General features: G+C 38.1%; 1 protein-coding gene across 12 annotated transcripts in view; it reads left to right on the top strand.

Moving 5' to 3' along the window:
• The window catches only part of LOC115218049 (serine/threonine-protein phosphatase 6 regulatory ankyrin repeat subunit C), a 212,739-nt gene that overhangs the window by 110,642 nt on the left and 74,597 nt on the right, over positions 1-27,500 (top strand). For 8 of the 12 annotated variants that reach the window (XR_005001461.1, XM_036507863.1, XM_036507867.1 and 5 more), the window contains one exon: positions 19,314-19,418. The exons of 2 other annotated variants lie outside the window; for them this stretch is intronic. The gene's annotated coding sequence lies outside the window, so the exon portion shown is untranslated. Of the gene's footprint in view, positions 1-14,290; positions 14,300-19,313; positions 19,419-27,249; positions 27,418-27,500 lie in introns of all 12 variants that reach the window. 2 more of the 12 variants (XM_036507860.1, XM_036507864.1) reach the window with 2 other exon arrangements.

Raw genomic sequence — 27,500 nt, 5'->3', positions numbered from 1 at the left:
TGATGATGATGATGATGATATGTATGTATACTGTAAGTTCAATTGCTGGACCTGGCTTTGTGTTTTGTTCTTGAGCAAGAAACTTTATTTCATGTTGCTCCAGTTCACTCAATTGTAGAAATGAGTTGCAATGTCACTGGTGCCAAGCTGTATTGGTCTTTGGCTTTACCTTGGATAACATTGGTGGCATGGAGAAGTGAGGCTGGTATGCATGGACGATTGCTGGTCTTCCATAAACAACCTTGCCCAGACTTGTTCCTCAGAGGGGAACTTTTTAGGTGCAACCCTGTGGTTATTCATGACCTAAGAGGGCCTTATATATATATATATATATATATATATATATATATATATATGTAGAAGGTCGAAAAGGAACACACAAGTTGATATGTATAAGGTAAAAATGTCAAGGTAGAAAATGCTAAAATAATTTTTTTATAAAAAACATTTTAGTACCGGTTTCAGTCATTGAGACTTTTTCAACTCTAAGTATGGAAAACAATTAAATTTTGGAAAAATTAAATGTAAAGTGTTTCAAAAGAATATTTTCATAGTATTCAAATACTAGGAAAATGCCCCTTGTATTTGAATAATATGCAGATATCTTTTTTAAAAAACTTTGCATTTAATTTTTCCAAAATTTGTCTTCCATATTTGAAGAGTTGAAAAAGTCCCAATGACTGAAACCGGTACTAAAATATTTTTTATGATAAAATTATTTCAGCGTTTTCTACCTTAACTTTTTCTTATACACACACACACACACACACACACACACACACACACACACATATATATATATATATATATATATATATATATATACTGAAGTGAAGATAATGTGATATTTAATGAGATATTACATTATTAGATTCTATGATAACAGAATCTGTGAAAAGCAAACTATTTTTGTTTTATGCTGGATAATATCACTTTTTAAATAAAGTATAAAACATGATATGAAATGAAAATTAAAAACTAGTTTAAACACAAGGACAGTAAATCTTGTTGAAAAAAAATATCACAAAAATGGACCCATGATATTAATCATAGCCCATAGCCTATGAAATAAACTAGATAAAATGGTTGGTTAAAACTATTCATCAAGCAATTATTTTCATCTTTTTCAACTGAGAAAAAATCCGTTTTCAGCAGAGAAAGACGTGATTGCCTTTGCTCTGTGAAAAAGTCTGCATAGAACGGCGAAATAACCCACTGTAGTTGCAAAACGTAAAACTCTAAGTCATAGAGATCACTACAACACTTTGGTTAAAAATATTTTTAAAAATATATATATAAATATATACATATACACAGTAATTTTCATTTTCGCCGAAACGCACATGGTGCAAAAATAACTGAATCAAGTTATCTCCTGCAAGAAAGAAAAAAGAAGCATCTCTCCTGAAAAAATCCCGTAAACCAAAAAAAAAATAATCCAGACCACATTGTTGGATTAAGTATCAATTTCATCTATTTCATATTTTATTTATTATTCTATTTTATCTTTCACTTAGGCCCACATCTTAGTTAAAGTTGCGATCGTCATTTGGTTTGTTTACATTTTCAATAACTGTTCTCGATATAATAATTTTCCAGATACTCTATCTTCTAATTAGCCTTAAGATTAAATTAAATAACGTTTAATATTGATACCGTCAAATTAGCCTTAGGATTAAATTAAATAACGTTTAATATTGTTTAATATTGTTAATAATTATTGTTAATTAGCCTTAAGATTAAATTAAATAACGTTTAATATTGTTAATAATTTTTCAGATACTCTATCTTCTAATTAGCCTTAAGATTAAATTAAATAACGTTTAATATTAATAACGTCTAATTAGCCTTAGGATTAATTAAATAACGTTTAATATTGTTAATAATTATTGTTAATTAGCCTTAGGATTAAATTAAATAACGTTAATATTGTTTAATATTGTTAATAATTACTGTTAATTAGCCTTAAGATTAAATTAAATAACGTTTAATATTGTTTAATATTGTTATAACTATTGTTAATTAGCCTTAGGATTAAATTAAATAACGTTAATTGTTTAATATTGTTAATTAGCCTTAAGATTAAATTAAATAACGTTTAATATTGTTTAATATTGTTAATAATTCTTCAGATACTCTATCTTCTAATTAGCCTTAAGATTAAATTAAATAACGTTTAATATTACCCACACTCTAATATAAATTAACATTGCTAATATATTTTCAGATACTCTATCTCCTGATTAGCCTTAAGATTAAATAACGTTTTTATCCACACTCTAATATAATATTAATATTGCTAATATATTTTCAGATACTCTATCTTCTAATTAGCCTTAAGATTAAATTAAATAACGTTTAATATTAATAACGTCTAATTAGCCTTAAGATTAAATTAAATAACGGTTAATATTGCTTAATATTGTATATATTTTCAGATACTCTGTCTTCTAATTAGCCTTAAGATTAAATTAAATAACGTTAATATTACCCACTCTAATATAATATTAATATTGCTAATATTTTCAGATACTCTATCTCCAAATTAGCCTTAAGATTAAATAACGTTTTTTACCACACTCTATATAATATTAATATTGCTAATATATTTTCAGATACTCTATCTCCTAATTAGCCTTAAGATTAAATAACGTTTTTACCCAAATAACGTTTTTACACAAACTTTAATATTGTTAATATTTCTTTTTCAAGTACTCTATCTTCTAATTAGCCGTAATATCATCCTGTCTTCTCTCGAACATAATTAGATAGATAAACGGATAGACGGATTATCCAGCATGTCCAGAGCATGGAGACGTGACGAGCTGGATTTATTCGTACGAGCATGGGAGTGCGCCAGCGGAGATAGCCCTAGCGAGGTGATTGCGGCTGCGCTGAAGAGCAGAGGCTACAAGAGGACAGCGGCTCAGATGGAGCGAAAGCGACAGGAATTCGTGCGCTCATATGCGCTTGTACGGTCGCACATTGGCGCACTTGATGCCATCTTTGAGAACGAGCGGGGCAAAGATGGCAAGAATGGAGACGATGAAAGAAGTCACCCCACCTGGTGGACGCCCAGGAGGAGGTTTTGAATGAGAAACCTGCCCGGGAAGTGAACCCAGGTGCAAGTTCTCCAACCGGCAGCAAGGGCCATGGAGACGGAGAACCCGGTGAAGAGGTAGAGGGAGGAAGAAGAACTAAAAGAAGGACTGGAAGAGCTAAAGGAAAAGAAAAAGCTCAAGCAGGACCAAAGAGTGAAACAACCAGGAATAGAAGTGGAACCGCAAAGGATGGAACCAAACAGCGCACACGGGTGTGTATGTTCTACCTGAGAGGTTCCTGCTGGCACGGAAAGGAAGGTGCAGGCTGCCGCTTTGCACATCGGGGACCCTGCCACAGAGACACGAGGCAGATGGACAAACCATCAACACAAAGAAAAGGGATGGACTATGCACCACCTGCCCCAAAGCGGAGGTACGCAGATGTTGTGCGCGCCACAAACAGCCAACATGATGTTGCCGAAAGAGCAGCTGCTGAGCAACAATCTTTTTTGTGCATGGCACAAAAGATTGTACAGCAGCTGACCTGGCTTCATCAAACCCAAGCCCGCAGGTGGGACTACCCACTATATACCAGACCACCACAGCAAACAGACACAGGATGGACACCGCCGGCAACAACGTACACCTCACCTCGATACTCCTACTGAACATCAGAGGACTGCAAACACTCAGTAACAGGACAAAGATCCCGTTCCTGAGATACTTTGTTGCATGCAATCAAGCCTTATGCATAGCACTTACAGAAACGCACCTGAAACCGGACATAGCAGATGCGGAGTTACACATACCACAGTATGCTGTACTACGGACCGACAGGAAAGAAAGGAGTCATGGAGGTGTTGCTATGTACATCCGTGAGGACCTCACACCCCAGGTCCTCTTGTCATACTCAAACTCGGTGTGTGACACACTAATTGTACATATTAGGCAACTTGATGTAGTTGTGTGTGCTACATATCGCCCTTCAGATGCCCCAAGCCATGTGGGCAAGTTTGAAGACTGCCTTATAAAAATAGAAGAAATTCTAACCACATTAGAACAACACATAGGTGTGCTTCTTATGGGAGACTTCTATCTGCCCAATGTCAGATGGCCCGAGGGCCTTTCTCTCCCAGGAATGACAAGATGTGAACGAGGACAGGCGAGGTCCCTCCTGAACCTCATCAACACCCTGTACATGGAGCAGGTAATACTCCAACCAACCAGGGCAGGTAACACACTGGATCTCTGCTTCACAAATGACATGGATCTCATCCATAATGTGAAAGTGACACCGACACTACTCTCGGATCACAACATGATAGAGCTGACCATGTACGGGCCAAAAGAGAGCACGGACATGCAGCCTACAAGAAACCCTCAAAATCTTTCCAGCTTGAACTACCATAAGGCAAACTGGAAACAAATTGAGAAAGAGATCCTCAAACAAAACTGGCCTAAATGTCTCTCCTCGCCAGACATCGACGTGAAACTTCAACAATTCATGTCTGTAATGCAAGCCATATGCTACAAATGTGTCCCAGAGAGAAAGGCCACTGTACACAAGAACAAAATCCCCAGAGAGAGGAAAATTTTAATGAGACGGCATACGAAATTTTCAAATCGCCTAAACAAACAGATTGAAAGCAGTGAAAAGTCCCGCCTAAAAATAAAACTGTTGGAAATCGAAAAATGTCTGCAACTCTCCCATGAAAGAAAAGAAAGAGCAGACAAAGAAGCCTGGGCTATAGAAAACATAAAATCTAACCCCAGAGCTTTCTACAGGTATGGCCAAAGAAACAGCTACAGTGCACTGTAGAATAGGGCCACTCCTCGAAAAGGATGGCACACTTACAGGAAAACCAATGAGGGTAAGTGAAATACTGAATGAGCAATTCAAGAGTGTTTTCACTCCACCCCTTGGGCATCTCCAAATCACCAATCCAACTGACTTTTTTACCACTGCAGATATAAAATCAGAGGCGGCGACGATAGATTACATCGATATAAAGGAAGACGATGTAACCAAGGCTATAGATGAAATGAAAACAGACTCAGCTACTGGCCCCGATGGATTCCCGGCAATCCTCCTAAAAGCATGTAAGAGAGTCCTAGCAAGACCACTGCAGTTCCTCCTTCAGAGCTTCCTTGCAGCTGGCAAACTTCCAGGAAAACTGAAGGAAGGTAAAATATGCCCCATTCATAAAGGAGGTAGCAGAGCGGAAGCCAAGAACTATAAACCTATCTCTCTGACCTCACACATCAGCAAGGTCATGGAACGAATAGTCAGAAGGAAGCTGATCACCTTCCTTGAAGAGAATGACTTGCTGCCCGACACCCAACATGGTTTCCGACCAGGGAGAAGCTGTTTAACTCAGCTCCTACAACACTATGACTGGGTGCTGAAACGGCTGCTCAACCACTCAAATGTGGAAGTGATATATCTCGACTTTGCAAAGGCCTTTGATAAAGTCGATCATGGAATGATATGTCACAAACTGCATGATCTCAACATAGTTGGAAAACTGGGAGAATGGCTTCATGACTTTCTGAAGGATAGAAGTCAGTGGTAGTAGCCAATGGGGCCACCTCCATTAACACACAAATAGTGAGCGGTGTCCGCAGGGCACTGTTCTGGGACCACTACTGTTCATAATGGCCCTCTCAGACATGCCCTCAGCCACGCAGAGAGCCACAATCACAAGTTATGCAGATGATACAAAAGTTTCACAGGCAATACAGAACCCTGAGGACACTAAACACCTGCAATGTGAGCTGGACGAAATATACAAGTGGGCTGAAAAGAAAAGCATGCAGTTCAATGCTGGAAAGTTTCAAGCTTTATACTATCAGCATGCAAAACTGAATGCAATACCCAATGAATACACTGGACCCGGAGGGATTGCAATCCCAGAGGCACAATCAGTGCGTGACCTGGGTATTCACATGAGTGATGACGCGACCTTTCATGTACATGTTGCTAAACTGACAATGAAATGTAGACGGCTGGCTGGATGGATTCTTAGAACCTTTAGAACAAGAGAACAAGAAACCATGATGGTCCTCTGGAAGACACTTGTCCTAAGCCACTTTGACTATTGCTCTCAGCTATGGTCACCATCCAGTGTCAAGTTGATCACAGAACTTGAGGCGATCCAACGAAGCTACACAAAGAAGATAGCCTCTATGCAGAATGTAAGCTACTGGGAAAGACTCAAGAGATTAAAATTATATTCCCTGGAGCGTAGGCGGGAAAGATATGCCATAATATACATCTGGAAGATCCTGGAGGGAAGTGTCCTGAACTTTGGCATCGAGAGTTACGCAAATGCCAGAACTGGGCGCCACTGCGTGGTGCCTAGGACTCCAAACCTGCCATCAAGATGTAGGACAAGATTCTGTGATAGCCTGGGCTTCCGAGGCCCACAGCTCTTCAATATCCTCCCAAAGAACCTGAGAGACCTGGATGGGGTGGATACAGATGTCTTTAAAATGAAGCTGGATCTCTTCCTGTCAGGTGTCCCAGATGAACCAACTTCACCAAATAGCAGTTGCTAGAAAGCCTCCATGAAGTGAAACCAAGTAGCAACACCAAATGGCGGTGCCCCAGCATGGCCACAGCTCATAAGCTGAAACTAGAATCAATCAATCAATCAATCAATGGCAAAATTTTAATTCAAATAATAGAGAACAATACAACCTTTCATTTTCCTTTGAACAATATCACTCAAAAATCTATCTGTGAGATGGTAGCATTATGTTCTTCTTCATCATCATCCTAATCACCATCATGATCAGCATCATCATCATTATCATCCCCATGCTAGCATGGAGAACGGACGTTAAACGATGATGATGATGATGATGATCATCATCATTTAACATTTGTCCACCATGCTGGCACGGGTGGTATGGTTTGACAGGAAGTGATATGCTGGAGGACTGTGCTGAATTCCACTGTCTACTTTTGCATGGTTTTTATGGTTGGATGCCATTCCCAGAACCAACCTAAGTGGCACCAGCACAGGCAAAGTCTGTTTTGGTAGAGTTTTTTACGACTAGATGTCCTTTCTGAAATCAATCACTTTACAGATCGGACTGGGTGCTTTTTACATGGTACCCAACATTTTCCAACAACCTGGTAGGGTATCATAGGACAGTTGTGGACTTTGTTTTGCAATCTAGATGCTTTGGGTTCAGTTTCATTGTTTAACTCCTTCAGTAAGTTTCTTTTACTTTTTATCTTTGATTAACCAACATCTTGTGTGTGAAATTTGATAGAATGCCCTTTGTATGCATATTTTGTTCATTCATTCATTTAACATCCATTTTTCTAAATAACCATGAAAGTTATTAAGGAAGGATTTTACAACCGGAGGCTTTTTCTGTCACCAATCCTAAACTCAGAAATATTGAATTTTTAAATGTTTCAAAGTGACATGAGCGGTGGTGGAGTGATAGAGTGGTTGTATACTGTCAACTTAACGTGACAGTCCCGTATGGGAATTACACCACTGCTGTTTAGCCCTAGGAAGCATTGAACGCTTCTTGTCGGCTTTGACACATTTTCTGTGTCCTTATATTTGTGAAGGGGAGGCAAGCACCCCTACCAGCCAAGATTCACACCTGAGGACATGCATGTTTCTGGGTTAAGGCCCAGAAACATGCAAATCCTAAACTGTTTTTCAAGAAAAGGATTTCTTTCTTTAACTGGTCTTTGAAAGCACGAAGCAACCAGCCATAACGTCAACATCATCTCCATTTTACTTAATTGGGGAGAAGCATTTAATATCATTCATGGGTGCGTAATTAAGAAGTTTGCTTCCCAACCATGTGGTCTTGGGTTCAGCCCCACTGTGCAGCACCTTGGGCAAGTGTCTTTTGCTATTGTTCCAGATATGGATTTGGTAGATGGAAACTAAAAGATGACTGTTGTGTCTATGTGTGTATGTGTGTGTTTCTCCTGTCTCTGTTCCTCCCTCTCTCTCTCTCTCTCTCTCTCTCTCTCTCTCTCTCTCTTCTGTCACTGTATATTGATAAAGGCGGTAAATATCAATGAAAGATGTAAACATTGGCAAAAATGCAGATGCTGTTTGTATGAAGGCCTCTGAGTTATAGATGCTTCCTTATCATTCTTGCCACCAGAAATGTAATGAATCAGGAATTGGCTTGTTGGAAGCCTGTATTGTCTCCAAATTGCAATATGAAATGAGTAAACTTCTTTTATTTTTCTTTAACCCATCCTATCTGAAAGATATTATTATCCTCTTCCTTAGAAGGAATCTATCATTATTTCCACCAGACCAAAACCAAGAAACCATCATACTGATTCCCTTTAAGTTACAGGCCAATCTCTTATCAGTCAAACTACTTATGTAAAATACTTTTGAATAAATGATTAATGATGGACTGGTCTGGTTTATTGAACAAAATATTATTCTCACTGATATTTAAGAGTCAGTGAAGAACCATCAATCATCTGATATACATAAGAGATGTGTTTATTGCCAAAGATGCTGCAGCTGTATTCTTCAGTTTTGAAGAAAAAAGTACGATACAACCTAAAAATATGAAATCCTAAAAGTTCAGAGACAATATGTCCCTTATATTAAAATTTCCAAGAGATTTTATTGTACAGTTAGGTCCAAACTGATATACTGTAGTTCCCAGCATACAAGTCAAATTTTTCAGACCCAAATTTACAGGCAAAAATGGTAAGTTGATTTACACACAAAGATGACTTTGGAGGATTTAAAATTCCATGTGAAATGCAGCAGGATTTGGGAAGCTAATGACAATGTTTGAATGTTTACATTACATACCATGTCATCTTGTATGCTTACTACTTGTACTTGTGGCAACATTCACCCTAGGTGGGTTGAGTCAGCTTCTTCTACCACCCTCGAGGCATCTAGAACCATGGCAGCCCACGCATGATGGTCCTGCACCAGTTCACTGGAGATAGCGAGCCAGTCACGGTTCCATCGGCGCAGGCCGATGTTGCCATTGTATTCGCTATTGAGAATTCATGGGAGAAGTTTCGTGGGAATATGTGGATTTCACAAGCGGTCCTCAACAATCCCGCATGTAGAGACATCCTATTTGCCGCAGATTGTCCGCAGACGCAGGGACAGAATGGCTGAGGAGCCGCCAGTTGCTGAAACAGACACTCTGAGGATTTTCACCAGAGCCCCGTCTGCCGGGTTGTGGCCCTAATACCACTCGGTGTCAGACCAATCCGCCTTGGGTGGCCCTACCAGGAACCAAAGTTCCCGACGGCATAGCTCTGACACTACCCGTTGCCAGTGTCCACACCACGGTGAGGAGGGGATGGACTTTGGGGACGCATCTTGTATGCCAGAAAATATGGTAATTATTTCCAGCAGGAGAAAAGAGTTCTTCATTGTTGGATATTACCTGCTACCAGATTCAACAGAACAGTATTTCTGTCACTGTGGCACCTGAATTTTGTTACTAATCTTTTTCCACTTGTCTTGGTTTCAGGTTTTCTTTATGAATCTAAATGTTCTTATTCCTGTCCATATCTGCACATCTTTCAAACAATCTCTCTCGCTTTACTCATCTCTTTCTCTTGTTTTTCCTGGCAGGATTATATTTGTGTCACTCAGTCATTCTAATAACGTGACCAAAACACTGTATTTTTATTCATCTTATTGCTTTATTTCAAACACAGTGCCTATAATTTTGGGAGAGGGGTCGAGTCAATTCCGTTGATCCTAATGCTTAACTGCTACTTAATCCATCAACACTAAAAGAATGAAAGGAAAAGTTGACCTTGGTAGAATTTGAAGGGATAGAAATAATAAAGTGACATTATCAAAGCTGATATTTGATTTGAAATGTGGAAGGAAAAAATATGGTTTGAATGGGAGCTCCAGTAGGATCCATACAGTAGAAGAAAGATTGGAAAGGGTCTGTGAAAATATAACACATTGGGAGTAACAGGAGGAATAATAAGGAATGAGTTATGAGTAAGTGGGGGCTGGTTTGGTTAAGAGGTTTGTTTAGCAATTATGTGGCTCTGAATTCAATTCCACTGTGGACCACCTTGAACAGAATCTGGTTGATGGTACATCTGGCCATCTTCTGCCTTATGGAAGCACTGAGCTCTTCATAATGTAGAGTTATATAATAAGAGTTTTATATTCAAGCTGATTTCTATATTACAGGGAAGTGAATTTATATGGAAGTCAGAAAGAAAATACATTCTGTTCAATGGAAAGATGGAACTCCACATTTCAGTAGGGTTTTCATGAATGCAATTCTTTTATAGCATGAGGAATGTGCATTGATACACACGTGTGTGTGTGTGTGTGTGTTTGTGTGTGTGTTTGATGGTGTGTGTGTGTGAGTTCACTTCCTGATCCCAGAAATGCAGAAATGTTTGCACGCTGGGCGAAATACTTAGCAGTATTTCATGTGTCTTTATGTTCTGAGTTCAAATTCCACTGAGATTGACTTTGATTTTCATCGTTTTGGGGTTGATAAATTAAGTACCAGTTGCATACTGGGGTTGATCAAATCGACTGGCTCCACTCCCTTAAAATTCCAGGCCTTGTGCCTAGACTAGAAAAGGATATAGATATAGGCATAGGCATGGCTTTGTTGTAAAAATATTTGCTTTCCAACTACATGGATCCGGGTTCAGTCTTACAGTGTGGCACCTTGAGCGAGTGTCTTCTACTATACTCTAAATCTGATCAAAAACTTTGTGAGTGGATTTGGTTGATGGAAACTGAAAGAAGTTTGTGCATATCTCTCTCTCTCTCTCTCTCTCTATATATATATATATTATATATATATATATATATATGCGCACCTGCACATACAAATATAATATATATGTATCTATATATGTGTATGTATATATATATATATATATATATATATATATATATATATGTATGTATATAGATATATATATGTATGTATGTGTTTGTGTTTGTTGCATCCCCCTGCCATTGCTTGAAAACTGGTGTTGGTTTGTTTGACTAAAACCTTCAAGGTAGTGCCCCAGCATAGCCTGAACTGAAACTAGTAAAAGATGCATGTATATATGTGAAACTTCAGCTAACTGAGTAGAGTCACTGTGCTCAAGTAGGTTGTGATATGGTATGTGATAAAAAAAAAAAAAAGAATTGGCATATAAAAAAAAAATTCTTAATGGTTTGAAATTTACCACTTAGAGACAGAAATAAAAAACAAAAACCTGACAATTTCAGGTAATTCTGAAAGAAGAACGAAGATAATTTCCAAAAAATTAAGAATTAAATTTACAGAAAATTAAATTTTCATGCTTAGAGGTGCAAAAATATCATTTTTGCTTGTATGATAAGCCTCGAATTTCAAATTTCTTTCTGTTCTGCTATAGTTTTTATCTGTTCTCTTCATGCTAATTATTTTAGCCTTCTCTGAGTTCAGTTTTCCCGCAAATTTATTGTGGCTTACAGATCTATTATTGGTTAGTAAATATGTTAATTTTTTTAAAAAATTGCTTTTTCATGTCATTCGTTTATTTTAAGCTTTTATTTATTTTTTTGTTTTTCTCTGAATTGAAGTTCTTTGATCACGTAAAAGTAAATAGTATCAATTCAACTTTAGCTTTCATTATACAATCAGATGAAAACTGTTACACTGAAGGCAGTTATAAAAATCTAATTACTGTTTATATCCTTGTGATTTATAACACATGCTTCTCTTTGATAGCTTTGCCCATATTAAACGGACAGGAATTCTATTGTTGTTGGTGTTTCTTTGTGGTTTTTAGAGACATAGCATGTTAAGTTGTAATGAATGAAAAGATTGAGAGCGGCAGTTAGATAATGGACTGGCATCTGAGAAGAATTAATGGAGCAGTAGTTCTTCCTCTCACAGTTCTAGTTATGGTAATGCCAGTCAAATAAGGAACAAATCAAAGATCACAGAGATATGTCTGTAAATGTTTGTAACCATTTACTTTCATAATCTGATATTGTACCTGCAATTTACTGCTAATATTTTCCACTGAAGTCAACTCAACAACAATTGATATGGCGTATTCTCCCTGAATTGTCATTTTTACTATGTCGCACACTTGCTAGTCAAAATCAATGGATTCCTTAGTTGCTAGGAAGCAATCAGCACCTTCCTGTCTCTTGCTAATATTTCAATGAGACAGTTTCCACCTGAAACTGTACGGTGATGTTGTAGTTGTGTCTTAGGCTCAACAACAACATCAATTCTACTCATGTGAGCAGGGTGAAATAGGTATTCTCTTTCTCTCTTTTACTTGTTTCAGTCATTTGACTGCGGCCATGCTGGAGCACCGCCTTTAATCGAGCAACTCGACCCCGGGACTTATTCTTTTGTAAGCTCAGTACTTATTCTATCGGTCTCTTTTGCCGAACCGCTAAGTAACGGGGACATAAACACACCAGCATCGGTTGTCAAGCAATGCTAGGGGGACAAACACATACACGCATATATATATATATATATATATATATACAACGGGCTTCTTTCAGTTTCTGTCTACCAAATCCACTCACAAAGCTTTGGTCGGCCCGAGGCTATAGTAGAAGACACTTGCCCACGGTGCCACGCAGTGGGACTGAACCCGGAGCCATGTGGCCGGTAAACAAGCTACTTACCACACAGCCACTCCTGCGCCTATTAAGCTGGTGCAGTTATTGAATGTAGAGCTCCACATTGAGTGTTTGGTTGCACTCAATGTATATTATTATTATTATTATTATTTATTGCCTTTGCACAGCTTCTAATGATGGAGATTTACTACAGTGTCAGCTGTTCATTACCAGCGAACCAAGGTAACACCTCTTATTTTTCGAGCACCTTCCGGAGTATTCGATCGGTTCCAAGCAGTGCTGTTTTCTGCAGTGTTCCACCCTTACTGCAGCCCCTATTTGTTCCACGTACTTCTCGAGATTTTTGCTCACTATTCCCAGAGCTCCAACAATTATTGGTACTACTGCTACCGTTTTCATCAACCACAACTGCTTAACTCCCCAAGCTAACCTGTCATATCTCTCGACTTTTCTTTCTTCCTTATCGCATACCTTGTTGTCAGCTGGGCATACTATATCTGTGATCCAGCATAGTTTGTTTTCCTTTTCAATTAAGATTATGTCCAGCTTCCTATTCTCAATCTCATGGTCACATTGAATCATAAAATTCCATAGGATCTTTGCATTTCTATTTTTGACAATGCCTTCAGGTTTGTGGTCATACCAATTTTTGTTTTTTTCAAGTCCATACTTCTTGCAAAGTATCCAATGGACAAGCCTGGCTATATTGTCATGACATCTCTTACTTATTATTATTATTATTTTATTATGGGGAATAAGATGGTGAGCTAGCAGAATTGTTAGCATGCTGGACAAAATGGTTAGTGGTATTCTGCCCCGTCATTACATTCTGAGTTCAAATTCTGCTGACGTTGACTTTACCTCTTGTCCTTTTGGGGTCGATAAATTAAGAACAAATGAAACACTGGGGTTGATGTAATCGACTATCACCCTCCCCACCAAATTTCAGGTCTTGTGTCTAGAGTAGAAAGGATAATTATACTGGGGAATTACATGAAGAGTACACATGACTGAGGGATACTCAGCCACTTACTAATCTAGTGAGTGAGAGTTCAGTTGATTAAACATCTGGACATTTTCATATTGGTGGGAACATTTTACACACACACATGCATGCACGTGTACACACACACGCCATTTATCAAAGCTGAAAAAAATCTTCGCAAACTGCTACTCTGCTGTTGAAAATTTTAAACTCCATTCATGTCTGTTATTCTATACTTACACCACACCTAGGCTGGTTGTATTTCTGTGGACAGCTTCCTGCTGATTGAAGTTCTGGATTTGGATCCCTAGTGTGGAATTCAGGAAATGCATACTGTTACAAATGTGCATGTACCATAACCAAATATAGCTTTAAATATTGTATTGAGGAATAATTCATGAGCATTTTTTCAAATTTATTTTAAACAAAAAACTACAACAAATTAATAATATACTCTCCGTTGTTGATTATAACTGCCTCCCATCATTCAATAAGTTTTTCAATTCCTTGGTAATAGAAATCTCCCTGTTTTGACTCAAGGAATTTGTCAAACCAAGCCCTCAATTCCATGTCATTACTGAATGATACACCACACAAAACGTTTGAAAGCAGTCGAAAGAGATGAAAATCTGATGATGTCAAGTCTGGAGAGTATGGAGGATGAGGCAGTGCTTCTCATTTGATTTCTTGAATCATGGCTTTGGTCACATTGGCGAAGTGAGGATGGGTATTGTCGTGTTACAGAAGAATGTCATTTCGCCTATTCTGTCTTTTTTGCTGAATTGCTTCATTAAGCTGGTGCAGTTATTGAATGTAGAGCTCCACATTGAGTGTTTGGTTGCACTCAAGCAGTTTGTGATGAATCATTCCTTCCCAGCCCCACTATACACGCAACAAGGACTTTTGAGGATGAAGGTCTTGTTTTGATCACAGAATCGCTTGTTTGTCAGGGCTGAGCCATTCTTTTTGCTGCTTCACATTGATGTGAAGGCACCATTTTTCATCACCAGTAATAATGCAGTAAAGGAAACGCTGTTTGTAACCATATCTTTAGTGATGTCGAGCAAGTAATCTGGTGGTGATTGTGGGGTGTAGATTTTTCTTGTTTTCACTCCAAGTGTGTGGTACCCAAGTGCCAAGTTTCTTAACCTTGCCCATTGAGTGAAGGTGGTTCACCATAGTTTTTTTTATCACAATTCATCTGCTGAAGGTGGCGAGCTGGCAGAAGCATTAGCATGCCAGGCGAAATGCTTAGCGGTATTTCGTCTGCTGTTGCGTTCTGAGTTTAAATTCCACCGAGGTTGACTTTGCTTTTCATCTTTTTGGGGTCGATAAATTAAGTACCAGTTACACACTGGGGTCGATCTAATCGACTTAATCCCTTTGTCTGTCCTTGTTTGTCCCCTCTATGTTTAGCTTCTTGTGGGCAATAAAGAAATAACAATTCATCTGCTCTGCCAATTCTCTGGTTGTTTGACTTGAATTTTCGTGAAGAAGTTGATTCAATTGCTTTTCATCAAACTCAATTGGTCAACCAGTATGTGATCCATCCTTGAGGTAAAAATTCCCATTTTTGAAATGTGAAAACCAATGGCAGGTGGTACTTTGAGGCATTGCTCCTTCTCCATATGCAGCACAAATCTCATGAGCAGCTTTGGTGGGCTTAACACCTCAATTAAATGCAAAAAGCAAATGGTGGCAAAAATGCTCAGTTTTGTCCACTTGACATTCCATTCTAATGATCTGAAAATACACAAAAGTCAATAAAATTATAAAATCAAAACACACTATCTTGTAGAGCAAAAAATTCTCTTTTAAATAACATAGAATATTTTGCCAGTGCATTTTATTTCTGTATGCATTTTTTGCATTTTTAAATTTGAAATAAACACTCACGAATTATTCCTCAACGTAATAGATAACTGGTTAGGGATTGACAAAGGTTTTACTGAGTGATGCTAAGACTCTGGATGCATAGAATTAAGCAACAAGTTCTACATACTCTTTGGGATCTTCAGTAATCTGACCTGTGTCAGGATTGCAAAAAGGGTAGACTGGAGAGTGAGGCCCCTTTTCAATGCACATATTTTCCACAACGCTTTACTATTCATGTTGGTTAGAAAGCATTGTAGACATAGAAGCTCTGCCTTTTTAGTTACCTGCTTGAAATGATTGGATGGTCTGATTTATTTTCTATTATCATCTGTTCTTCATAATTTGAATTATTGTTCAGTGTGTGTGTGTATGTGTGTGTGCTCAGGTTAGCCCTATCTAACTGAGAAATGCATCCATGGAAACTTGGTCCAGTGAGAGACAGTGATGCTTTCACATCAAACAAGAATAAATAAGAAGAATATATTATCTACACTTGGTTTTGGTATTCATATATCCAAATTGCACATGGTAGCTTATTATGTAGAAACACACATACACACACAAATACAGCAGTTATACACAAATATAATCCTATTTTCTCCTAAACCAGACTGGTTCTCTTGTGCTAATGGCTACCATATATAATATCTACCATATTATCTGTATTTAAAAGGTTAAAAATAAGAATAAAAAGAAGCAAAACAACAATCTGGGTCAGTGTATCTCTAAGTGATGTAATTTTTGATGTTATTACCTGCTGTGGTTGGGAAAAGGTTAATTGAATGGAAATTTTTGCATCACTGGAACAGCTGAAACATTTTTCATCATTTGAAACAGGCAAACTGTTATTCATTTTATTTGTTACGTAAACTTAGTTATGGATTTATATTCAGGCCAAGCAAGGTGTGCAGTCTTTGATTAAAAGCTTGATTGAGCAGATCTATATTCAAAAGTGTTCCAGCTGTGACTATTCCATCTTTTTACTATGTTCTGTGAAACCAGCGCTACATTATATTTACCAATTTGTTTTCTTTTTTAAGGTGGTAGGATGTAATTTGAAGATTTGGCTTGTATTTCTAGCAGATCTGGTGACCATATAGAAGTTCTCTTTTAATATAGCACAATCATGATAAAAAAAAAAAGGGAACAATACATTTGAGTATGTAATACTAGGAGGGGAGTTGATTGGGAGTGGGGCGGGTGGGGTCACCTGACCTGCTAGAAATAGCAGCCGAATCATCTGCAACACCTTGTCTTCAAAAACAAAGCAAAAAAAAATCATTGAGAACGATATACAAGATAATGTAATCCTAAGTACTTTTAAATATCAATGATGTATAAGTTATTATATGTGGCAGACATTAGCTTAAGTGTTTAGAAGAAAATAGAATTATATTTGTGTATAGCCTCTGTACTTGCATAAATATATACATAAATCACCACCAGAAGCTAACCCCTCCACCACCACCACGTTTGTATATTTGTGTGTGTGAGTAGACAATATGCTGCAATATGCTATATACAATGTGCTGTCTATTTGGATATATAAATAGCAAAATAAAGCTAAGATGATTTGTTATTTCTTGTAGTTTGAAGGAAAAGCTTTACTGCCTGTCATTGCTTCAAGATTTCCTGGTTGACATTTTTGAATTAGATAGTGCTAATCAGATTAAGTATAATATATACAGGGTGGGTCAGTTTTTTTGGGTTGTTTGTATGAATTTTGAAAAAGATGCATAGCTCATCCAAGAAAATCTGTATTAGAAAACAAATTGGTAGAAATAATCTTGAGAATCCTTTTATCCCGCCTATTCAATGAAGCTATGGTTAGCATCAAATGCTGCTTCATTCAGTATAAGGTTGGAAGTGTTCACATGCTCAAATCAGATGATCTTCATCAACGTTGGACATAGTGCTGGTTATGTTGGCCTCAAGAGGTTGTATGGTGTTATGAGGGCATTGATGCACCTCTCTCTCAACTATGCCCCATATGTAATTGTCCAGTGGATTGAGGTCTGGTGAGCTAGGAGGCCTTGTATCTGGGAAAGCATGATTATGGAGATTGGCATGTATCCATACTTGGGTTGTCTTAGCTTTATGAGACAGTGCAAAGTTTCATTGGAAGATGTATGGTCTTCCATTGTATACTCTGACTATACAGGGCCTCACTACTTTCTCCAACATCTCTGTGTTGACAACAGTATTGACTCTCAAGCCATGTGAAAAAACTGAACAGGTATGACATCTCCTTCATTGCTGATGACTTTAAAAAGGTCCCCAGGTTGAGTGAGATTATTGCCTACTCAGCCCTCTAAAAACTTGCTTGACCCAGAAACCTTTTTAAACTTCAGGAAAGAGGTATTCAGTCAATGCTCCCATCTAAAATATTTCCTACTTCAGACTTGGAATTCTCCATTTGTTGAATATTCCCACCATAGCTCCGAATATTGCCATAGCTGGAGCCAATGTAAAGGGGATAACCCCATCTCGCTAACTCCATCCCAAACCATGGACAATTATTTTTTGTTTACAAAACCAACTAACTGTTACATATTTCTTCCTCTAGTTCTAGGGATGTTATGTTCCTTCAGTCATTTGTGTCTGACAAGTCGCCTATACTGATAAGCACTTTATAGGTGTGAAACCAATGGTTACTCTGTGAGTGGCTATAACTTTTAACTTTGTAAAAGATACATTACTGTTCTAATGTTTTAGAGTGTGCTTCTTTTTCAGATATTAGAACTAATGACTATATATATTATATATATATATATATATATATATATATATATATATATATATATATATATATATATATATATATGTGAAAGAACTTGGTAAACAAATGATTCAGGAACCCATTGCATAGGTTGTGTATGTGTGTGAATGTGTGTGTGTAAATATATATAATATATATATATCTATATATATATATATATATATATAATATATAATATATGTATGTATATATATATATATATATATATATATATATGTATATATATATATATTATATATATACGTATATATATATATGTAATATATACACTATTATACATATATATACATATATATATATATATATATATATCCATATATATATATTATTATATATATATATATATATATATACATACATATATATATATATATATTATATATATATATATATACCACACACACATTCACACACATACACACACCTATGCAATGGGTTCCTGAATCATTTGTTTACCAAGTTCTTTCACAAGGCATTGGTTGGCCCACAGATGTAGCAGAAGATACTTTCCCAAGGTGCTGCAGTGGGATTGAATCTGAAACCATGTCACTGGGAAGCAAATTTCTTGACCACACAACAACTGGTGCATCTGACAAAAATGCTTTACGTTTGATTGAGTTACCTCCCTTTGCTTCAGAGTTTGCACAATGGGTTCTTGGATTGTTTTGTGCCACATTCTTACAATTCTGAAGTTCACTTCTCAAATACATTTAATACAGGGCTCTATCCCATTGCATGGCCCCCTTCAGCAATTGTTGGGAGTGAAATTGAGTAGATGGAAAGTGTGTGGACACAAAGTCCTGCAGGGACATGACATTGTATCTCCATCTTGGAAAGGTTATCTTGGATTCTTTCCATTCTCTCTTTGCTGTGTATTTGTGCTTCACATAAATGATAAAACCTGTTGTTGTTGCTGTTGTTTAGCCCCCCTCCCCCCCTACCCAAGTTTGTTCCTAATTCAACAGATCTATGATCATTGCCTTTCAAGTGTACCCATTCCTCAATTTTCTTCTTTTTGTATTTTTCAGGAATAGTTAAATCCTGGCTACATTACCCAAAAGTGTAAATCAAGAAAAATTTGGCTGTTATTTTTAGCAGGTTCATTGGTTTGTGAAACTCTTTCTGATAATTAGGTATGATCATCTTTTTATAGATTTCTTCCTTATTTATGAACACAATGTCAATTACAGAGAGATTATTATTTTTATGAAACAGTACTCGAAATTGATCAACATCAATGGAAATTGTAGCTGTGATACCAGTGCCGGTGCCACGTAAGCGAACCGTCCGAATGTGGCCATTGCCAGTGCCACCCCGATGGGCCTCTGTGCCAGTGGCATGTAAAAAGCACCATCCGATCGTGGCCGTTGCCAGCCTGGCCTGGCTCCCGTGCCGGTGGCACGTAAAAAGCACCATCCGACCGTGGCCGTTTGCCAGCCTCGTCTGGCACCTGTGCCGGTGGCATGTAAAAAGCACCTACTATACTCACAGAGTGGTTGGTGTTAGGAAGAGCATCCAGCTGTAGAAACATTGCCAGATCAGACTGGGCCTGGTGCAGCCTTCTGGCTTCCCAGACCCCAGTCGAAACATCCAACCCATGCTAGCATGGAAAGAGGATGCTAAATGATGATGATGATGATGATGATGATGATGAATACTCAAATTTCATTTATAATTGATATAATTCTTAATGGAATCTAGGAATGACAGGGAATTTGTCTGGTTGCATATCTGTGGACAGCTCCCAGCAGATTGATATTCTGTGCAATGCTATTATCACCTTCATCATTTGTTCAAGTACTCCAAACTTTGCCTGGACCTTCCATAATGCATCACAACATACCATGACAAAAGCCTTTGTGGGATCAACAAATACTACACAGAGATCCTTTTCCTGCTTGTGAGCTTTTTCCTGCAGCTGAGATTCAGCATAGTTTCTGTTTATAACATTCACTCACAAGGTATTATTAGTAAGTTTGGGGTCACAAGAAGACACTTGTCTAAGATGTGTGCAGTGGAACTGAATCCCAAAACCCTATGTTTTCAAAGCAAGTTTCTTAACCACCCAGCTATACCTGTGCCTATATTTTATAAAACAATATTCAAGTTTAACTTATCAAAATGTTTAACATAGTCAGTTTCAGTATCAATACTGCATTATCAATACAATTACTAAGTATCTTTATATATTTCACACACACACACACACACACACACACATACACACGTAATTAAACCATACAAACAATTAATGATCCAAACCAAATGGTTTTTCAGAGAATCACTTTGGCATTTTCATTTTGTGTCTGTTGGTATTTCCTTATCTTTCTATGAATAAAATTCCGATCTCATTCAGAGACAATTCCAATTAATTCTAGATAATGCTTATTGAAACACAGCCAGAATTTTGTGTCTCCAGGTCAGTTTTGTCATTAGAATAATTCTTTGTTTTGACCCTCACCCACACACCTACCTTTATTTAAGGCACCACCCCCCCCTCATTCAACTCCTTAAAGAAAATTCCTCCTCCCTGTTCTGTTATTGAAAGTATTTCCTGCTGTTTCAGCAATCTCAAAACATTTTCTTGATTTATGCCATTCATTTTCTTTAAGAGTTTTTACTGCAACGAGGCAAGACATAAGCTTTCACACAAACGTTTCTGTCAGGTATTTGTTATTAGTGTTTATCCCTAGGACAAACCTATCATTAACTCTTCTACAGCAGAAATCAAATACATCCACTCCAGAAATTTCATTACCCTTAATTGTAAAAAGTAGTTTTCTATACCAGTCTATCATTCGTTGAGGAATGCTATTTTCAAAACTATTTTTTGTTGAGATATGTCAAGTTTATTGAGGCAATGTGACTTTCAGAAATTACCAATTCTATATTTCATTAGATATTTAACATCATTACTGGAATAACCATGATTTTTAATCATGCAGTAAAACAGGTTAAAAGTGTTCCAGCCATAATGCTTCTGTCTTCTTTTCAGGTACATTGTATTGAATACTAACATTTTCCCGTTTTCCAAAGGATACTTCTGTTTTTAAAGTTAATAGAATATGATTTGAAATCTAAGTCAGTGAAGGGCAAACTGTAGCCCTGGAGTGGTCTTTCTGAATGGCAGGATTAAATGAAAAATTACCTTGAATTTTTTCAGTAATGTGGCCAGCCCAATGCTGAGTCATGTCTTGCCTCTGGTCAAGCAAAGCCTTGTGAATGAATTTGATAGATTGAAACTGAAAATAAACTTTTTGTGTGTGTGTGTGTGCATGTGTGGTGTGTGTATGTGGAGGTGCATGGCTTAGTGGTTAGAGTGTTACACTTATGATCATAAAATTGTGGTTTCGATTCCTGGACCAGGCAATGTGCTGTGTTCTTGAGCAAAACACTTCGTTTCATGTTGTTTCAGTCTTTGCAGCTGGCAAAAATGAGCAATCATGCGATGGACTGGCTTCCTATCCAGGGAGTAAAGAACATATGTTTCTGTGTGTGTGGGTGGGTTACTGTCTCCTTGCCTCCACTATTTGTGATTGTTGTAAATGAATGTCACTACCATGCAGGTGATGTCCTTTGTTTCCAATCTTGAGTCAAAACATGGGGAAAATATTACCTTATTTGGAAACAGATGATAATTGGCATCTGGCTGTAGAAAATTCACCTTAACAAATTCTATCCAACTCATGCAAGCATGGAAAAGTGGATGTTAATTGATGATGATGATGATGACAATGATGATGACGATGGCGAGTAGGAGGAGAACATTGCTGTTTTTTGAAATGATGAAGATGATGATGATGGGTTGAAGTGAAAGCATTGCATTGTATGAATGGCTCAGCATCCTGGATTTGCATATCTGCCAGAGAAGGCCTAAATGGATTTATTTAGGGAAGAGCAGGATTAAGGTACCTTTGTCTTTGATGAGGAGGCTGGAAGGAGGCATGGCTTTATCTTCATTTGGTTCCTGTCATTAACTTTCAGGGAACCTATATACACAAATATATATATATATATATATATATATATATATATATATATATATATATATTATATAATATAATATACATATTTATATATATATATTATCACACACAGACACACATACACATGCACACACTTACATGTTTTGTGTTTTGTGGCATACCATGTAGCATTTCATACTGATATTTATTTGCGATCCTCATACATACCCACATACATGCATGCACAGGCATAAGTATACATATACATACGTAAAAGATGCATACTTACATAGATATAAATATACATCCATCCTACATACACACATACATACTTATTAAGACAAAAGTATATACGTATACACATTTAGATATTTAAATATATATATATATATATATATATATATATATATATATATACATTTATATATATATATATATACATATATATGCATTTATATATATATATATATATATATATATATATGTATATATATACATATATATGTATATATATATATATATATATGTATATACATATACACCATATATATATATACATATACACACTTATATATATATATACATATATATATATACACACACACACACATATATATATATCTCTTATTATATAAATATATATATAAATACAAAAGCACAAGATATATACATGCATACATACATACATACTTACATACATACATTCAAATTTACATGTATACATATGTGCCAGACAAATGTATATACTTATACATGCATGCATGCACACACCACACACACATTTACATAGACAAAAGTACACACACATACTTACACTGATGTATGCACGTATCATATACTGTTTTATGTCTCATGTTTGTGAAATATAGTAGTCATGTAAGCTATATTTTAGTATTAATGCTCATTTCATTGTTACCTATGCTACAAAATATAAAGAAATCTTCACCCCCAACCCCAACCCCACCCTCACAGCTACCCCCCTGCCACCTCCACCCCAAACCCAACCTTCTGTCTCCGCTACCACCACTCCTATCTCCGCTACCGGCGACGGCATCAGAATGGTATGTAGTTTTTATTAAGACTATAATATTGAAGATGTAACAAGTGTGAAGTGATTGAAATAGTGTGAAAGGTATAAGGAAGGAGTGACTCGTATGTCTGGAATATAGAATTGAAACAACTGTAATAATGTCTTTTAAAAGCACCAAAAATAATTCCATTAGATGTAAAGCTTTCAGCAGCATCATTGCTGTCACGACCACTGCAACTACTACTGCTGCTGTTTCTAATTTCCACTGTCACTGCTGCAGTTGCTGCTGCTGCCACGACCACCACTACTTTTGCTGTTTCAATCACCACTGCTGTTTACCATGGCTATCACCGCTACCACCACCACCACCACCACCACATCCACCACGACCACCAACACCACCACCACCACCACCACCACTTCCACCACCACCTTCACCACCACTCCCCCATCTCATTCTTTCAACACCACCACTGTACCACCTCTGTCATCACCACCACCACCCTGTGGCACCACGACCACCGGCACCACAACCACCCTTTGGCACCACAACCACCCTGTGGCACCACGACCACCCTGTGGCACCATGACCACTGGCACCACAACCACCCTGTGGAACCACAACCACCCTGTGGCACCACGACCACCCTGTGGCACCACGACCACCCTGTGGCACCACCACCACCCTGTGGCACCACCACCACCACTTTTACAGTTTCAGCCATCACCACCACCATCACCATCACATCCACCACCTTCACCATCCTCATTACCCCTTATACCTGCAACTTTCAGACTATCACCACCAGAGATCACTCTCTCCATCCATGCCTATCAACTGGAACCTCTAAATAGCTCCCCACCCAACCTTATCAACATTGTATACTATTTCTACTACTACTGCCAAAACGCCAGTACCAGGCTTTCTACCACCAAGTAGCCTAACCATGCCATCTATACCACTCTACAACAACCAACGCTAAGATAATGAGGTAGCCTCTACATGGTCTGTCGGTCTGTTAGAATTAGCAACCAAATCTCCCTCCAATCACACCTTCAAGTCTTAATAGAGGACTCATTGGATAATGTTGTCCTACACTTAGGAGGAACAGATGGGAAGGTCATGGCTGGGATATCTTTGTTCATTGGTGTGTTTGATCAGGATTGACTGCAGTGGGGGTGGGGTGGTAAACGATACCAACAACAACTTCAACAAGCACTTTCACCCATTGACCTCTTTCACCGCCATCACCATCTCTGCCGTTGCCACCTCCACCACCACCACCATCCTCATCGCTACCAAACCATTACTGCTACCACCACTGTCTCACCCCCCCAGACACCACCAACACCACCACCGCCATCATGGAATATTACAACTGATAAATACTACTATATCACCACTGCCACCACCACCACCACCACACCACCACCACCACCACCAACAACTTTTACCCCTACCTGAAACCACCAGCTCTACATTTACTATCCCACCACCATCAACATCATCATCTCCAGCAACAACAACAGCAGTAGCAGCAGCACCACCACCACCACCACCTCCACCTCCACCATTGCTTTAACACACAGCTCCACTATCTCCACCACCACCATCACTGTCACTAACACTGCTATCACCATTTTCACTATCCCAGTAGCAGCAACACTACCTCCGCCACCACAGCCTCCACCTCCACCATTACCACCACCACCACCGCCATGGTTGTGCTTTGTTTTTACTGAGATTCTTAAATCTGGATTAAATCTTCATCTTCTATCACATGTCAAATCTTCTCAACATTTCTGCACAGAAACTTCTCTTTTCCAATTATCTTTAAATATTGCAAAGCTGTTATTCTTGTTCTTGTTGTTGTTATTTTAGTTGTTATTACTTGGTGGTGGAGGTGGTGGTGGCACTGTTGCTGTTGTTGATTAGACTTAGCATGACCCTGATCGAGTAAAACTATGACCAAAACCGATCCAACCTCCATTATTTTTGGATGTACGGAACACATTATCTAATGTGTTCTTAGCTGTTATTTCTAAAACCTTTACTGACCACATACTGGCTTTCTCATCGGTTCATTGTTGACGTTCATTATTCTTGTTGTTATTGTTTTAACCCTAGGTCATCCTTGATAAATCTGGCCTATTATTAAAAACTTTCCAGCTTTGACCACCCATCCTGTCTTTTCATATGATCAAGACTGCATTGGCCAATGAATTTCTCCATTTTTGTTTTGCAACTTTGGAATATGATTTGAGGGAGGCTTGGCTTCTGTTTCTTGTAGATCAAGTAGCTACATAGCTACGCTGGTTGGCATTTGTATTGCACTCTTGTTGATGGTATTTTTTAGAAGTTGATTTTAATATTATTTTCTTTATTTTCTTGTATTGCGTAGTGTAGGAGTGGCTGTGTGGTAAGTAACTTGCTTACCAACCACATGGTTCTGGGTTCAGTCCCACTGTGTGGCACCTTGGGCAAGTGGCACCTTGGGCAAGTGTCTTCTACTATAGCCTCGGGCTGACCAAAGCCTCGCGAGTGGATTTGGTAGATGGAAACTGAAAGAAGCCCGTTGTATATATGTGTGTGTGTGTGTGTATATATATATATATGTGTCTGTGTGTGTATGTTTGTGCCCCCCCAACATCGCTTGACAACCAATGCTGGTGTGTTTACATCCCCATAACTTAGCGGTTTGGCAAAAAGAGACCAATAGAATAAGTACTAGGCTTACAAAGAATAAGTCCTGGGGTCGATTTGCTCAACTAAAAGGCGGTGTTCCAGCATGGCCTCAGTCAAATGACTAAAGCAAGTAAAAGAGTAAAAGAGTAGATTGCTGCTGCTGCTTTTTCTGTTCTTGTTGTTGTTGTAATTGTTGCCGTTGTTTTAGCAGTTGCTGCTGCACCTGTCATTATTTATTTTTTTTGCCACTTAAACTGTTGTTGTTGTTGTTGTGCATTTTTCTGTTGCTGTTTATTGATTGTTGTTGATTTTGCTGCTGTAGAAAACAACAACAACAACAGCAGCAGGAACAACAACAACAACAACAGCAGCAGCAGCTGCAATACCATGTGCAGCTGTTCAAATGTGAATCAGTGAAATTCTTGATGGTTCATGTTTGAAAGGTGCTGGCAGTGAGCTAAATCTCTGCTAGAGAGTAGGTTACTGTTTCAGCTTGTAATCCTGTTTTGAAGGAAAAGATTACGTTGTTTTTATTGTGATTTTTCCATTTATATTGACAGATAAGACAGATTCATTACATTTTTCCCTCACCTCTCACCACCGACCACATCACAACCGCCTTACACACATGCATACACTTCCTCACGTCTTCCCACACATACACACACACACACACACACACATTTATGTATGCATATTGGATTTAGTGCCCTTGTTAAATATTGAACTCTATTTTTCTGTTGTTAAATTTAGGTTAAGTAAAAGCATTAACTTCAGATTTGTGTTTCGTAGTTATTGCTCTGTGTTATTGCTGTGTGTTATTGCTGGTCGAGTCAAAGAAATGGCACTTCATTAGTCACCACTGGCACCATGTCTTGCCTGTTTTCCAAGACAATAAACTGCTACTGGCTTTGGCCTTAGTCTACCCAACCATGAATAGTAGGAACTACAGTGAATTGTGAAGTGCAAGCAAGCACAAGATACTGTACAAATGACAAAGCATTGAATCCAATTCTGCCTATAGACCTAAAGATGGCATTTAGGTAAACCGTTCCAGCACTTACCAAAATGTCTGAAGATGCTCAATCATTCCTACCTGCTCTTACACTGGCAATGAGACCAGGTTCTAATTTAGACCCATGGTTGCAGAGCTGGTCTAGATTTTCAAGGCGTTTTTGGCAACTGAGGGTATAAGACTCATTCCTGAACAGGATGCCAGTTCACTGGCATCCTGGCTTAACCGCCCCCTCCCCCCACCTGTTGCTTCTACTCGTTTTTTCCAGCTGAGTGAACTGAAGCAATGTGGAATGAAGTATCTTGCCAAAGGACACAGCATGCTGCCTGGTCAAGACTCAAACCCATGACCTAGTGTTCTTCAGCCTACACCTTGACCAGTTGGCCACTTGCCATCCCGATTTGGACTAGAGGTAGCTGATGCAATATTTTGTCTGGTAATCATTGTGTAGAGTGATGCAACAGAATAATGTGTTTGATGCACATATTGATGGCTGTTGATGTAAGGTTTTGGCTAGTA

Source organism: Octopus sinensis, linkage group LG12, assembly GCF_006345805.1.
Source record: "Octopus sinensis linkage group LG12, ASM634580v1, whole genome shotgun sequence".
Classification (NCBI taxonomy): Eukaryota; Metazoa; Mollusca; class Cephalopoda; order Octopoda; family Octopodidae; genus Octopus; species Octopus sinensis.
Note: the sequence above shows the minus strand (reverse complement) of the source record. Positions and strands in the feature narration are given on the sequence as shown.